At 40.6% G+C, this 16,050-nt stretch overlaps 1 protein-coding gene across 2 annotated transcripts in view; it reads left to right on the forward strand.

Moving 5' to 3' along the window:
- The window catches only part of JMY (junction mediating and regulatory protein, p53 cofactor), a 92,755-nt gene that overhangs the window by 13,806 nt on the left and 62,899 nt on the right, over positions 1–16,050 (forward strand). The gene's annotated exons all lie outside the window — the stretch shown is intronic.

Consider the following 16,050-nt stretch of genomic DNA (forward strand, 5'->3'; position numbering starts at 1 on the left):
ATGGTTGGATCTGGCAGCTCTCCATAGGCCACTATGTAATCTTTGCCAGGGCATGTTTGTACGTGCTTCTCTCATTTAGTAACATTATTCTTGGTACAATTCTAGTCTATTTTAAAATAGCTACTTTTAGGGAAGAAAATCTTGAAATACAGGCTTGATTCCACATAGCTGATCATTTTATGGGATTCTTCCTTGATTTTCAGATGACAAAACTTCAGTAAAGAATATAGCGTGGGTAGAGGAAAGGTTAAGTCTCAACTTCTTTTGTCCCATCCACATTATTTTTCGGGTGTTTGTCTTGGGAAATATGTTAGTACCTGTACTAAAATGACCATCTGCTAAAAAGAAGCTCTGGATAGATAGCTTAGGTGTGGGTGACTGTGTTAAAGGAAATATAACACAGGATATATGCTATATAAATGGCTTGAGCTCTTTGTTTTAAAATCAAGCAATGCCTTTTAGTCATGGCCCCATGCCCAGTAACTTCTTAACAGACTAATTTTTTTTCCACAAAACCAAGTATATTTAACAGTGTTACATAAATGTCTTTTAGGATGGTCTGAAAAATGATGGGGTGGCTGTATCCATATCTGTCAGTATAATAGTGTTGGTTGTGTTGGAACTTTTTTTGCATTCAAAACCCTAGCACAGAGATAGTTAACATTTGCTTCCACCCATGTTCTATTCGTTCTTCTTTCTTTTGTCTGGTACTGTTCCTTTTATCTGTTGTATTGTCTTCACAGTGAAATTTACTGAAATTAAGTTTTACTTTGCAATTCTTGGCACAGGCAAACACTGCTATCAAATGGGAACTCTTGCTGATGTTGTGTTTCAGCAGTAAATTTTCCTTGAATGGATATTGAAAACTGATAGTAAGTGTCCTCTTGGCAGGATTTCAGAAAGCATTACTGAGTCCCATATTTTTCAAAATGGTACTGGAAAGAGTCTTGTCCATGCAACGTAAGAATTTAATTAGTTTCCGATAATGATTCCAGGGATCTTCTGCTAACAACTATTGTTGATGGTCTTAACTCTGAATTTGTAGGGTCTTAATGTTTTTATTTTAAATTGCAGCATCTAGGTAAACATGTTTACCCCTAGTAACAGAGAGTAAGCCGTGCTAGTCTACATGCTATCAAAACAAAAAGCTGTCAAGTAACACTTTAAAGACTAGCAAAGTAGTTTATTAGGTGAGCTTTCGTGGGACAGACCCACTTCTTCAGACCATATCCAGACCAGAACAGACTCAATATTTAAGACACAGAGAACCAAAAACAGTAAGCAAGGAGGACAAATCAGAAAAAGATAATCAAGGTGAGCAAATCAGAGAGTGGAGGGGTGGGGGGGGGAGATCAAGAATTAGATTGAGTTAGGTATGCAGATGAGCCCCTATAGTGACTCAGAAAGTTCACATCACGATTTAAACCATGTGCTAATGTTCCGAATTTGAATATAAATGTCAGTTCGTCCACTTTCCTTTCTACAAAGGAGCGATAATTTCTTTTCAGTAACACACATACCTTGAGGTCATTGAAAGAATGCCCCATTCCATTAAAATGTTGACTAACTGGTTTGTGGATCTGGAGTGTTTTGATGTCTGTTTTGTGCCCGTTGACCCTTTGTCTAAGGGAGTTAGAAGTCTGTCCAATATACAAAGCATCTGGGCATTGTTGGCACATGATGGCATATATGATGTCAGTAGAGGAGCATGAGAAAGTGCCCGTGATTCTGTGAGTAACCTGGTTAGGTCCAGTGATGGTATTGTGTGTGTGTGTGTGTGTGTGTGTGTGTGTAAAATATATGGTATGCTAATATATTTATGGCTGACCTGGAACAACGGTTCCTCAGCTGTCGTCCCCTATTACCACTCCTCTACTTAAGATACATTGATGACATCTTTATGATTTGGACCCATGGTACAGAGGCTCTAGAAGAATTCCACAGAGACTTTAACAATCTACACCCCACCATCAACTTATGCCTCAATTACAACATGCAAGAAATACATTTCCTGGACACTACAGTACTAATCAAGGATGGCCTGATCAGTACCACACTGTACCGAAAACCTACTGATCGCTATACTTATCTACACCCTTCTAGTTTCCATCCTGCACACATGATTAGATCCATTGTTTACAGTCAAGCTCTTGGGTATAATCGCATTTGCTCTGATCCAACTGACAGAGACCAAAAACTACAAGAACTTTACCAAATATTCATAAACGTGAATTACCCATCAGGAAAAGTAAAAAAAACAAATCGACAGGGCCATTCACATACCCAGAAACCAGCTACTCCAAGATCAGCCCAAAAAAGCCAAGAACAGAACACCACTGGTCATCACTTACAGCCTCCAACTCAGACCACTGCAACAGATTGTTAAAGACCTACAACCTATTCTTAATCAGGATGCTACACTCCAGAAGGCCCTGGGTGACACGCCTGTTCTCTCCTACAGACAACCTCCCAATCTCATGAGGATCCTTACTAACAGCCACAGTCTATACCCCAGGAAAACCAGTCCTGGAACCTTTCCCTGCAACAAAGCCCGCTGCCAGTTTTGTCCACATATCTTCTCTGGAAATACCATCACTGGACCCAACCAGGTTACTCAGAGAATCATGGGCACTTTCTCATGCTCCTCTACTGACATCATATATGCCATCATGTGCCAACAATGCCCATATGCTTTGTATATTGGACAGACTTCTAACTCCCTTAGACAAAGGGTCAACGGGCACAAAACAGACATCAAAACACTCCAGATCCACAAACTAGTTAGTCAACATTTTAATGGAATGGGGCATTCTTTCAATGACCTCAAGGTATGTGTGTTACCGAAAAGAAATTATCGCTCCTTTGTAGAAAGGGAAGTGGACGAACTGACATTTATATTCAAATTCGGAACATTAGCACATGGTTTAAATCGTGATGTGAACTTTGAGTCACTATAGGGGCTCATCTGCATACCTAACTCAATCTAATTCTTGATCTTCCCCCCCCCACCCCTCCACTCTCTGATTTGCTCACCTTGATTATCTTTTTCTGATTTGTCCTCCTTGCTTACTGTTTTTGGTTCTCTGTGTCTTAAATATTGAGTCTGTTCTGGTCTGGATATGGTCTGAAGAAGTGGGTCTGTCCCACGAAAGCTCACCTAATAAACTACTTTGCTAGTCTTTAAAGTGCTACTTGACGGCTTTTTGTTTTGATGTTTACCCCTAATTTGATGATGATCTCTCAATTTTTTGGTCTGGTATAGATGTATGAGATTCAACTGAAATGTTTTGTTAGCACTCATTTAGGATGACTTGAAGGTCATTGATGCAAATCATCATAAATGTGTTCTAATGGTCTTTTGTGCCAATTTACACCATTAAGTATTCTGTAAAGGATACACATTGTAAAGGATGTTTTAGTAATGTCTGAGAGCTTCTTAAAAAACAAATTGAAACAGATTTTAAATGTCACGTAAGTCCAGTTGCACTCGCCTTGGAACTTACTTTTTAGAACACACAAAAATGATCTACAATTTTTCTATACCACAATTTTAGAGGCTTAGCTTTGTTCAATGCTGCTAGAAGCAAGTGCCCTGTAATGGTGGAAAGGCAGGCTTTTCCATCTTTGAAAGATATGTATTATACTGAAATCTGTACTTCAGGTGTCCCTAACCTATGAACATCTATAGTTCAGATCATGCCAGGTGGAGGAGGAAGCAGCTCTGTGTGCTATTGCTCCCCTTCCTTCCTAGCTGGGGAAAGTTGCAGCTGTGTGCAGCAACATGCTTCCCCTGAGGCTTTTCCCCACTGCCCCCATAGTGGTGGAGGATAGGGAGGGTGATATCTGGGAGCAGTAGGGAGCACAGAGCTTCAGGTGCCCCTGAGTGGTGCATTGGGCACCTGTGTCCTATCCCTCTGTGTCCTCCCTGGCCTTGTAAAATCTTTAGTCTTGCATATCCTGTTTCCTGGGTTTACTGGATTAAAGAGGTTGAGGTGTATTTCATTCTAGCTGTGGTCCATTACATAATTGGACCTTAAGTCCTAACACTGATCAAGCACTAATTGACATTTGACGGTTCAGGCCAGTGCAATTTAGAAAAAATTCTGTACTTTAGGGAGAAGATAAGATATTATGGCTTTTTTTAAGTTGGTAAGGATGTATGGTGGTTAGACACTCTTCTACAATTAAGTAGTAGTGGAGAAATAGATTTGTGGGAGTGGTGAAGTTGAGGTGACAGGAGGTGTATAATAAATTGCTTTTATCTCATGGTTCAGCATGGATCACACTTACTGGGTTTATTTCTTCATAATGGTCCCTCTCCCCCACCGCCAGTACCAAATAGACAAATCACAACCCCTCAGACTCTCCAAGTTTTAGTATAAAAAAGAATGAAGTGCTATAGAATAAGTTAAATTACTGTTACCAGGAAAGCTGAACTCTACAAAAGTGATTGCACATATAGCTAATTATACGGAACTTGACTGTTTGAGTGGGAGGAAGAATGTTTTGTGCCATATGGGACTTCCACAATTCCATGCACAAGTTTAGCTTTTTATTAATAGTAATAGGCGCTAAATTTTATCTTCTGAGTGTTGGTATGTAGATCATGTACTATTTGGTTTACATCTGATTCATAGAATGACAGGATTAGAAGGGACCACAAGTGTCACTTTTTGATCACAAGTTATTTTTGATAGAACAGTAATGACGATTGATAGCTTGCAAGATTTCAGTTGGGAAACTTTCATAAATCTTTTAAAACTGGGTCAAATTGCATTCTTCTGAGGATAGCCATTTTATCTTTCCTCAGTTTGAATATGGTGTTGTAGAGCCTCGGAACCATATAGGAAATTCTTGACCATTTGGGGACAAAACTCATGGAGCATCTACACACAATGGGTTTTGTCGACAGCCTGCTGACAGAACTTGGCACTTCCACCGCAAGTGTTCTGCTTTTCTGTGACGAGGTATAACGCCTTTGTCAACAGTTTTTGTCACCAAAAAAGCCATGTAGAGGCTTTTGAGGGTGGGGTGAGCTGCTGACATACAGGGCTTCCGCTTCACCAGGCAAGCCTGTTCGCTGAGCTTCTGGTTGGCTGTTTTGTTGAGAGAGCGGCTGGGCAGTCTGGCCACTCTGTGTTGACAGAGCAGATTGCTCTTTCAATCCACTTTTGTGTGTGGATGTGATCTGCCAACAGCAGTCTTGCCAGAAGATCTCTTCCGACAGTAACTACTTCCAACAGATTGCTGTAGTGTAGACATAGTCAGTGTGTTTTGTGTTACGGGATAGATTCCCAAATATTGATCTTATTTCCTTCTCTCAAATTCCTGGTGTTTTGACACTTTTTTATATCTGATTCTTAAATTGGCAAGTACTTCTGCATTTATGAGTATCTGAATAGACTAGAATGCTTTGTCAAATCCTTCAGGGTAAAGTGTTACCTAGAAATTTTTTTTGGTTCCAAATGACTTTGTTCCCCCTGTTGGTTGTTGGAAAATGTAATGATTAGTGACCTCATTTTGATTGGATTTTTTTCCAGTTTCCTGAATAGATGAATAGAAGATTGTGGATACTCTGTTTACCTTGAAATCTTGAACCCATCCACACCATCTGTATTTTGTCCTCAAAATACATAGTATTCATATATAGTATCATAGAACTGGGAGGAACCTTGAGAAGTTATCAACTTCTGCACTCGTAGCAGTATCAAGCACCATGTAGACTATACCTCACAGGTGTTTTTTCTACCCTGCTGTTAAAAATTTCCAATGATTCTACAACCTTTCTAGGCAATTTAACCGTGCTTATAGGAAGTTTTTCCTACTGTCTTGTCTAAACCTCCTGTGCTGCAATTTAAGCCCATTGCTTCTTGCTCTATCTATCATCAGAGGTCAAAGAGAATGTATTTTCCCTTCCTGCAATGTTTTAAATGCTTGACAGTTATGATCATACCCCTCTCAGTCTTCTCTTTTCCAGATTAAACAAACCCATTCTTAAAATCTTTCCTCTTAGCTCACGTTTTCTACACTTTTAGTTATTATTGTTGCTCTTCTCTGGACCCTCTCCAATTTGTCCACAACTTTTGAGAAATGTGGCTCTCAAAACTGGACTCATTGCTCCAGTTGATCCCTAACCAATACAGAATAGAGCAGAATTCCTTCTCATGTTTTGCTTACAACACTTCTGTTTAATGCATCTCAGAATTATGTGATTTTTTTTTTTTTTTTTTTGCGACAGTGTCACACTGTTGACTCATATTTAGTCTTTGGTCCACTATAACCTCTATATCCCTTTTCCCCAGTACTCCTTCCTGGGTAGGTATTCCCATTTTATATATACATAGCTGACTTATTCCTTTCTAAACCAGTCCTGTCCTCCAAAGCTCTTGCATTCCCTCCCAGCTTGCTGTCGTCTGCAACCTTGGTAAATGTACAGCCCATGCCATTACCTGAATCGTTGATGAAGATACTGAACCAAACCAGTCCCAAAACTCATCCCTGTGGAACCCAGCTTTTGTCCTTCCAGGATAACTGTGAACTATTTATAGCTATACATTGGGAATGGTTATCCAACCAGTGATGCACCCCAATGCAAATAAACATCTAAATTGTGATAATTCTATTACTAATAGCAAAAGTATGTAACTGTTTTCAAACAAGGACTAGTTTTATGAGCAACCTGCATAACCTGTTCAGGGCTTCATCTTCCTAAGTAATATGCCCAAATTAAGCAAATAGTAGGTTTTCCTTGGTCCTTGTTTTTATATGGTAGCTAGTCAAACAGATAGCCAGGTTAGTTGGAGCAGCTGTGTTAGGCAATTATTATCTTAAAACAAAAATACTCGTACTATGCTGTCACGGATTTGCTTACTGGCTTTCAGAGAAGAAATTTGAGGCACTTCTTTAATTTATAAAAGGTGCTTGGTTTTAAACTGACAGCTTTTGCATTGCCTGCAAATTGCAGAACTGACTGTAAGTTATGGTCAGAGTTAACAACTTGACAAAATAGAGTATGTGAATTGCATTTGGGAGCATATGTGCGTGCATGAACTCATGTATACTCTTTAGAGATCAATATTAAGAATTATGGAAAAAATAGTGTTGGTCAATAAAACATGCAGTATATTAGGTTAGTTTTTGTGGTTCACTTCACTACAATAATATTTTTAATAATAAATATTCTACTTTGAGTTTCTCCAGCCTCCTTGTCCAGCAGTACATTTTTGTGTTGATTTTGCTGCTGTTTGTACTGTCAAGAGCCTAGGGCCTAGCTCCAGTCATGGACCAAGGTATATACTAGGCAGTGTACATACACATAATGAAAAACATTCGTACCTCAAAAGAACAGTACAAAAGGTGACTATAGCAGTCATAGATAATTTTTATGCTTTTCTAAAGGGTACAGTTTCTGAGGCTTGTATACCTGGATTCATATGTTTTCTAAAGGTAAAGAGTTAGAATCAAGGGCTGGTTTTATGGTATGTGGCACCAAAAATTAGATACTATTCAGGACATTAGGTGTTGATTTCTTCACACCAATCGCTCACTGTTGTCAATTTTTGTAAGCATCACAGCAAAGGAGGACTATGAAGGAGAGGGCAGTTTCTTTTGAAGGTTTGCAAGGATCATATGCCATCTACGTGGAGCTACTTGGGAGAAAAAGAATCTACTTGTGCATGAAACTTGCCTTGGTACTTCTCAGTATTTTAATTTTATTTTTTATTTAACATAATTACCTGTACAGACTCTAATAACCCTGCCAATTATTTGAATTATGCTTTTGGTTTTTACATTTTAATCAGCACATTCTTTGTATTGAACAGCTGCTCATAATCAAATACCAACCCCTGCCATACCTCCATTCCAGTTGCTTTTCAAAGGCTAAGTGGAAAAATTGGACCTCACAACATACTCTGAAAGCTGATAAATGTGAGGTATTTTGGACCAGGGAGTAGAGTTTTCTGTCCCTTATGGAGAATATCCTGCAAGTCCCATTCTTGATTTTTGAGTTTGTGCTTCTGCTGATTGCAGCTTTGGCACTGTGTCATGAGAAAAGAGATGTTGCTCAGGTACGCGGGTGTCAAGTATAGTAAGCTTTAGGAAAAATCACCACCTTTTTAAAATCCTGTCTGGAAGCCTCCAGGTAACCAGTGCAAGTGCCTTAGCATAAGCATCGTGTGCTCCCTGAGATTCAACACTTGTCATGTGGATGGCCTCCTCCTGCGCAAACTATTGCTTCCAAAGCAACTAAAGAATACATTGCAGTTGTCCAACCAGTTAAGCTACTGGTGTGCTGAAACTATAATATTATCTAACTGCTTCCTTGTATTCCCCTGTCTGACTCCGTCTGTGTGTTGTCTTGTGCTTAGATTGTAGGGTCTTTGGAGCAGGAAATGTCTTTTTGTGCAGCACTTGCCACAGTGAGGTGCTGGTCCTTAACTGGGGCTCCTAGGTGTTACAATATTACAAAGAAATACCTTGAAGTTACAAAGGAATGGATAGCAACGAAGGGTCCTGTGGCACCTTATAGACTAACAGAAAAGTTTTGAGCATGAGCTTTCGTGAGCACAGACTCACTTCATCAGATGGATGTTTGTATCCAGATACCCATGTCCATGTCTGGTGAGTTTTGCATCAGGCCCAACGGTAATAGCACGTAAAGTAAATTCTCCCAAGTGGTATTCCAGCTACCTGAATTCTCAAACAACTGGCACCCGGGGCCTTCCCCTCCCACTCCTCTCCCACCCATTGGTCACACAGGGAGGAGAGGACCCACTCTGAATCTAGCCACTGCCCAGAGAGTGGCATGTGCCTGGTGGTCCCCTGTGATGGTGTGCCTCTGAGCCACCAGCCTGGGACAAGGCAGTCCCGCTGAGAGGAGGCTCTGCGTTTGCCGAGAGGGGGCAGGCTGCTCTGGGTGGTATGAGGGCCCACAGACTTTTGAGTATTCACTAAAATGAGGGACATATATAAACCTTTGTTCACTAAAAGAGTGAACTTCCCCTGCTTATATGAGCCAGCCACGGGGTCCCTGGCCAGGGCGTGGGGAAACCTGCAGCACTCTCTGGCCCAGCTCCCAACACCCCTGGCCTGCAACTTCCCACACACCCACCTCAGCCCAGCTCACCCCCAGCAGGTACTGCACCTTTTCCAACACCCTCCCTCCCCCAAGGTTCACTTACCTTTCAAGTTGCATGCTGCCTCTCCTTCCCCCAATTAGGAGCATTGGGAACAAATCAGACTTTTACATGCATTTTAATAATAGTTTAGTATCCCTCTTATGAGTTTCCACCTACGAGCAGAAAGTAGGGAACCAAATGTGCTCGTATGTCGAGGGATGAGTGTATTACACTATTTTAATGTAAGTTAGATGGAATGTAAGGATGAGACTCCCTGCTTTACAGCTAATGGATGCCAGTCTTTAAATCTGGCTGTAGATGAAGGCCTTAGGTTTTAGGTCTTCCTGTGTAGCTACAGAAAGGCTGTGTCCTTACAAGCATGTCTGGGTGATGTAAATGCAAAGAGAGCTCTCCTCTTCCTCATTTACTTCTCAATTAAAACAAATTTATGGAAGTCAGCAAATTTTATACAGAAATTAAACTCTTCACCTCTAAATTCTCACTACCTCTATCACTTGGTGTTCTAAATGCAATAGCTAATGGCCAGAATAGCAGACCCTGTGTGTGAGGAAGGCAAAAATAGTCTACCAGTAATTTTGATTCCATAGAACTAAAGACTACTATTCTGGTCAAACCTATTTTGTAGCTGTGTGTGGATTCTGTTGTTCGGGAGCAGAATGGGGAAGAGGGGAGCGTAGTGGGAAGCCTTTTGGTGAGTGCAGAGTGAGAGAGAAGTAATAGCTTAGGCTTGCCTGTTCAGTAGGGTCTGTAAAGGTCTGTGAGGACTTGGCAACAGAAGGAAAGAGCTCTTTGAACCTGCCATTGTTGGGAGAAAATGGGAGGAGGAGTATCTAGCATTTTCTTTAGTGCAGCTAGTGAGCTGCTTCATAAATGAAAATCCTAGGTAAAGCCAGGCTATAGTTAAATGTGCCTCAGTAATAAAACAAATCTTTAAAATAACTGCACAGATTCTTCCTTCTTGCGAGGAAACCCCAAAATGACAAGCAGGATTATGAAGTTTTTAGAAACCCTGCACTCACTCATACGGCATCACAATACTCTATTTAAAATAACAAACATATATGGAACCATACATGACCTAAAATGTGTTTGTAACACTTGAGCATCTTAAGTGAGACAGGTAAATCAATGTGATTATAAAGACATTGACATTGTATGCACAGTAAAACAAAGGAACATCACTAAAGGCCATGATCAATTCATTAGTCATGGGAAGCCTCCTGCTGACTTCAGTGAGTTTTGGATCAGGGCCAATATTAAGAATAGTGCATACATGTTTTCACAGACCTCTCATTCAGTGCAGTATTTTTAAAGCTTTAATGGCAAACCATTTTTCTTTTTTTTTTTTTTTTTTTTTTTTTTTTAATTGAGGATGGAAATAAGCCATATTTTCAAATGTCTGGACTGTTCAGTTGAAGGCTTGGGTTCTTTTGCCAGGCAGACCTTATCTACGTAATAGTTATCCAAGATGTAGATACATTGTGTTACACTGTTCACAATTAAATGAAGTATCTGTGAAAGCATCCATTGAATACTGCATTTATATTCGAATCATCATCACTCAGTCCTGTAAAATCAGAGATTGTTCCAACTTTCACCGTTCACTTCTCAATTAGAACAAATCTATGAAGGCTGGAAATTTTATACAGCAGTTATGCTATTCAGACACTGCAGTAAATGAACATTGCATAACACATGGTATGCTAACGCTTTTACACCTGAGGACTTTCTATGTACTAAATTTATTTTGGCAGTCATCTGACTCTTCACAGGTCTACGTCTTATGGAAAAGTACTTACTGAATTTTCATGTGCCTAGATGATATTTCTTCTTGACGTAGCCTGTGGGACACTTTCAACATGTACGGTTCAATCCTCTGGTAAAAGGCTTCTTGTTGGGATTTCGAGGATCTAATTTGATTTATCCTATCTTAAGTGGATTTAAACCTTGAGCAGAGTTTGAAGAGAGAACTTAAATTTTTTTGGGGTGGTTGTCTACATGTATTCCACTCATGGTATGCACGCACCTCCTATACATGAGATTATATTATTTTTTTCTGATTAGCAGTAACTGTGGTTCAGCCTGCACCGTAGATACCTCATACTCCTCTGTTCTGCACTATTGTGCAAGGGTGGGCAATAATTTTGATGGCGGAGGGGGGACTCCAAATATTTGGTAAGTGGTCAAGGGCTACACTCCTGCATGATATTAATGGAGGAAGTACGGGATCTGGAATGGAAGTTGGGTGCAGAAGAGAGTTTGGGATAGGGATTTGGTATGCAGGAGGGTATGTGGAATCTGAGAGGGAATTTGGGTGAGGGAGAGGGTTGTGACCGGGTGGAAGGAGGCTCGGGTGCAGGGTCTAGGAGTATGTATGCAGTGCAGGAGGGCCTAAGGAAGGGGTGCATGGTCTGGGAGGGGGTAGATGCAGGAGTGAGGGTGCAGGGGATTTGGATTGCATGGATCAGGGTGGGTAGAGGATTTGGGAGGAAGAAGGGCTGGGGTGTGTGGCAGAGTCAGGCTGTAGCTGGAAGATGCTTACATACGTAGCTTGCAGCCAGGAGCCAAACAGGTCCCTCAGGCTGGCTCGCTATCTGCTGGGTGACCTGCCTGAGGGGGCCATGTGCCTCTCTGAGCACCACCACAAAGGAGTGGGGCAGGAGTGAGAGACGTTGCATGCTTCCCCCACCTCAGCACAATCTTGTGTTCTTCCCTGTGCCCCCAGTTAGGAAGGGACTTTATGGGCTGCAACACCCAACCTTCCTGTCTTAGTCTGACCCTGCTGCCGGGACTGAGGGAGTGCAACTCTTGCCCTGCTGTGGCAGCTCCTTTATGGGGCTGGAGGAGCATGCCTCTTCTCTGATCATGCCAGAGAGCTGGCACCACCTGGGGACAGTCACAGGGGGCCTCTCACCCAGCCACAGCAGCTCTGCGTGTGGCAGCCGTTAGCCCCTGTGTGGCTTATTGGATGGCCCTGCAGCTACACTGAATGGCCACAGTCCCCCTGACTGATCACCCTAATTTACAATGGATTGTAACTTCCTTCTTTTGCAGTAAGTGTCTTACCTATATACCTGCTTTTGTATTTCCACTCCAGTTCATCTGATGGACATGGGTTTTACCCATGAAAGCTTACACGTTAATAAAACCATTAGTCTCTGAGGTGCTACAGGACTTCTTGTTGTTCTTACAGATATAGACTAATACAACCATCCCTCTAATTACTATGAGGTTAGTAACTTTTTATGGATTCTCTGCAAGGATTGAAAGATACTTTGTTTTATGCTGTCATTATACAGCTATTACATATGTATCTTTTGCTTTCAGCATTCAGAAAGAAAAATTGCTTTAAATTATTATAAATTTGAATCTTAGCCCTTCAGTTAACATTTATCCACCCAAACTTCCTTCCACAGGATTACTCTGTGGTTCCTAGACTATCACAGAATGCTCAACATGCCTTAAAATAATAACTGTGGAACAATAATAATTAGCAAAGTTATATTCATGCTGTTGAGTTCTTGAGGTCAGACTGCCTATGATTCTTTGAGAAACAATGGAAAGAAAATTTAAAATTTAGTTTTATTTTCTTCCTGGGGGACTGATATTCTGTAATCTAAAAAGGTGGAGGCATTTAAAGTAGTGCCCAGCATAAGCAACAAGAAATAAGGCTGGTTGGTTAGGTATTCTGACAGAAGGAAGATTGCACCAGGACTCCATAAGTGCTCTTTTAAACAGCCCAAATTTTAAGAGTGTTGGGTAAAGTTAGAGGTGAAAGAGAAACAATGGCAGAACTAAGGAAATAGATAAAGAATGAGATGGAAAGAAGTTGAGGGAGGAAATGTTTTTTCTTTAGGGACTACACTGTCAGAAATATCCATGTTGTTGGACTTCAGATATCATTTATTAGATTAGAGGTACAGGGACAGTTCCTGACACCACTAGTTGGTTAAAGTGATACTTGACACACTTATAGTTGGGGGAGATGAGGGCTTCATTTTAAAATTATAAACAAATAACTACAAGATATGACTTCATCTGTGAGTGCTCACCACTTGTGCAAATCAGACCCCAAGGTCTCAAGGCAAATGGCATCCAGAAAATGAGGTGCATACAATTAATATTGACTATGAAAGTTTGGTTTACATTAGTGGTTTTCAACCTTTTCTCATTTGAGGACCCCCTACAGAATTTAAAATGGAGGTCTGGATCTTTTTGGAAATTTTAGGCATAGGATGTGGGTCCTCAGCCAGGGTCCAGCTTCAGCTCTTCTGCTCATGCTCAGTTTCAGCCTTGCTCCCATCTCCTCACTACTGTCACTTTTGTCTGACCCCCGGTTTCCTTGAATAGCTTGTGCCAGTCGAGAGCCCTGCACCCAAGCTCAGACCTAATCTTCTTCCCTGCCCCCCAGCTCTGCTTGTAGCCCTAATACACTTCTATTACCCATTCCAGGCCCTGCTCTTGTCACTCCTGAATTAGGCTGCTCAGTCCTTCCTGCTGCCTGGGTTCCAGAAAAGCGAGCTCTGACAGCCTTGCTCCCAATTCCTAAACCTAGTGCAACAGCACCTCCTGACAGCTAGGTACAGCAATTGTAGGTAAAGTATGGGAAAGGGAATGAAGTATGACAACCTTTGGAGAATTTACTTGCCAAATTAAGTCTCCATTTAGTACACGTGAACTAGATGCTATTTCCCAAATACTTACGAATTAGGTATTTTTTCATAACAGTGCAAAGCACATTCCTGAGAAAAGGCCATCTCCTTGCCAAATCTAAAGTCCTAGCTTTATATCTGAAGGTGCTAGAATTTCTCAATAAAACAAATGTAAAATTTAAAACAGTCAAAACAAACAAAAAAGCCCCAAAACTAAATTAAAGGCAAACTATTTTGAGCCATTTTTGCAGAAACTTAATTTTTTTAAGGTCTGAGGAGAACATCCAGCCCCAAAATTCTCGGCCCAAATCTTTAATATCTAGTGAAGTTATAAGTGACTAAAGCAGGGCCTTTAAAACAAGAAATATCTGGCAACCTCAAGTACATGCACAGTTGGTAGCAATGCCTTTAACATAAAAATGATTGACTGAAAAAGTTCTCTAATTTAAAACAAAAAAAACTTAATTCAAGTCTCATCTAGCTTGGAACAGTTTATAGTGGGAAGAGAAACATTGACATTGTATTTACGGGAATAAAAAAAAGCTGTTGAAGAGGTGTTCAGACTATTTACAACCATTATTTCTCTTACTTAGCACCTATCTGACTGCACTGATTAATAGTAACAGAAATAATGGGTCTGTGCCATGAAAGCTCATCAAATAAGTTATTTAGTTAGTCTTTAAAGTGCTACTTGACTGCTTTTCTTTATTTGCACTGATTAATGAACATTTTAGAGACTGTTGTAAAAACCTCATCACTCTTGCCCTTCCACTTAAGATGCAAACACCTAAACCACATATCAAACCCTCAGAAAATCTTCCAGTAAAACAAAAGGAAGAATAGAAATATTAGAAGCGTTAGGCCTAAGATTAAAAAGAAGCAGAAAAAAATCCCCATTCTATCACCCATTTTAGAGCATTGGACCTGTAAATCAGGGCGGTGAGTTCAGTCCTTGAAGGGGCCTGGGGCAGATTAGATTTATAAAAAAAAAAAAAAAAAAATCTGTTAGGGTTGGTGGTAGGTCCTGCTGTGAGTGCAGGGGACTGGATTCAGTGACTTCTCAAGATCCCTTCCAGTTCTGTGAGATGTGTATATATGGCTTAGTTTGAGGGGAAGTTAATATAATTTAGTATGTGTGGTTCAGAAAAAACTCTGATAAGAACAAAGTATAAGCTTTTGAGACCATAACTCAAAAAAAGATGAGCTTTAATTTTTTTCAGTGGCTGAAAAGGCTGAAAGGTAAAAAAATGTGATAAAGATCATCTGTTGTTTGTGTGGATACTTGGAAACATCTCAGGTAAAGGGTTAGGGAGTGGCACTGGTGAGTTTTTGTGTTCATTAGCTCCAGCTAATCAGTAAGGCTATGCCTACATTACATGGATTTGTTGGCAGAAGTTTGTGTCAGAAAATATCTTGTGACAAAACCTCTGTTGACAGATTGCGGCCAGACCACAAAAGAGGATCAAAAGAGTGATCCGCTCCATCAAGAGAGAGCGGCCAGGCTGCCTGACCACTCTATTGGCAAAACAACCACCTGGAAGCACAGCAGACAGGGTTGTAGTGTCCTGGAGGTTTTTTCTGTTGACAGAAAGCCGCCCCCTTCCCTCCCCCCTCCAAAACATTCAGACTGGCGTTTTGTTAACAGATCTCTTTCGACAGCAGCGTTCTTCCTTGTGGTGAGCATGGTACGGCTGTCGACAAAAATGCTGGTTCTGTTGACTTACTGGTGAAAGAACAGCCTTGAGAAGCTGGATGCTCTGTGGGTTTTGTCAGCGAAACAGACATTTTGCAACAGATCACTCTAGTCTATACATAGCCAAAGTGCCTTTCTGTGGCAAGTGAGTTAAATTGTATTTCCTGACCTAGCAATGCATGTCTGCAAAATGGTCTAAAAGCAAGTATATGAGAGAGAAATTTAATTTTTTAAAAAGTTTGTTTTCTCTGACTAGGGTTATGTACAGATAGTATTGTAAGAAAAGATTGTACAAGTTTTTTTTTTTGTTTTTTTTTGTTTTTTGAAAAGACACTTTGATTTAGGCCTCAAATTTAGAACTTGTACAAAGTTTACAACACATGCGCGCGCACGCACCCCCCCATTTTATAATTCTAATAAAAAATGTACGAAGACCTTGAATTTTATTTCACATTCCTCTACAGCATGGAAGTGCTCATTACTTTCAAGGGTCTTCTGAGTCCCTCACTTAATCATTTCCCTGCCACTGATGTCCTGAGACTGAGACTGTAATTCTCGTATGATA

This window comes from Carettochelys insculpta, chromosome 5 (genome assembly GCF_033958435.1).
Source record: "Carettochelys insculpta isolate YL-2023 chromosome 5, ASM3395843v1, whole genome shotgun sequence".
Classification (NCBI taxonomy): domain Eukaryota; kingdom Metazoa; phylum Chordata; order Testudines; family Carettochelyidae; genus Carettochelys; species Carettochelys insculpta.